The sequence below is a fragment of the Penaeus monodon genome, chromosome 20 (genome assembly GCF_015228065.2).
Source record: "Penaeus monodon isolate SGIC_2016 chromosome 20, NSTDA_Pmon_1, whole genome shotgun sequence".
Lineage (NCBI taxonomy): Eukaryota > Metazoa > Arthropoda > Malacostraca > Decapoda > Penaeidae > Penaeus > Penaeus monodon.
This window is the reverse complement of record NC_051405.1, coordinates 39757656-39758454: the sequence shown is the minus strand read 5'-3', so window position 1 is coordinate 39758454 and position 799 is coordinate 39757656.

Sequence of the window (799 nt, the reverse complement as noted above, 5' to 3'; positions counted from 1 at the left end):
GGATTAAGTTTTAGTAACTTTTTTTATCACTAACATTGTTCACCATACGGTATTGAACCTGGTTATATTTATTTCTCATAACAGATATTATATATCGCAAATATGATTTCACAGTACCAATGTACTAAAATGGAGTACTTACTAGACCAATGTTTAAGCGAGAACAAGCAATTAAAAAGTTTATAATGATAATCAAAATAATAGATCTGAAAGAATATATTTAGCAATTGGCAAATCACAATCTCTTTTTGCTCTCTCTCTTCAAAAAATTCTTTTAACTATGGCTGTAAACATTTGGTCTTTAGTACAAAATCCTACGATTTGAATACCAATAAAAAAGGCACGCCTCTATAGTAGCATTTGATTTTGAGAAACATGAGGATACAAGGAAAACACACCTGCTCTTTCAGCAAGTGCTAATGCATAATCTATTTCCCTCTCAGGAAGTGGGAGAAGGTGAGGGGATTCTTTACATTTCCTTTTCAACAATGCACATCTGGTCTTAAATTCATCACCATGATAGGCGAGCATTTTCCATGCATCAAGACAGAACAACTTTTCATGGTTTTTCAATGACTATGAAGCCTTCTGAGGACTAATATCTTGAAAGGAAGACAGTGAGGAAAGAGGGGAGGAAGGGAGATAGGAGATATATTCACATGTGTTCGAGCATATATTCTTATAGTCTTACTCAGAAACTGGCAGTTTCTTTTTAAAAGGGATCATAAAAAGAAAAAAAATAGAAAAGTTTTCTCATATATCATCACATAATCTCAAGCTATTGGATAAATAGCAGTGC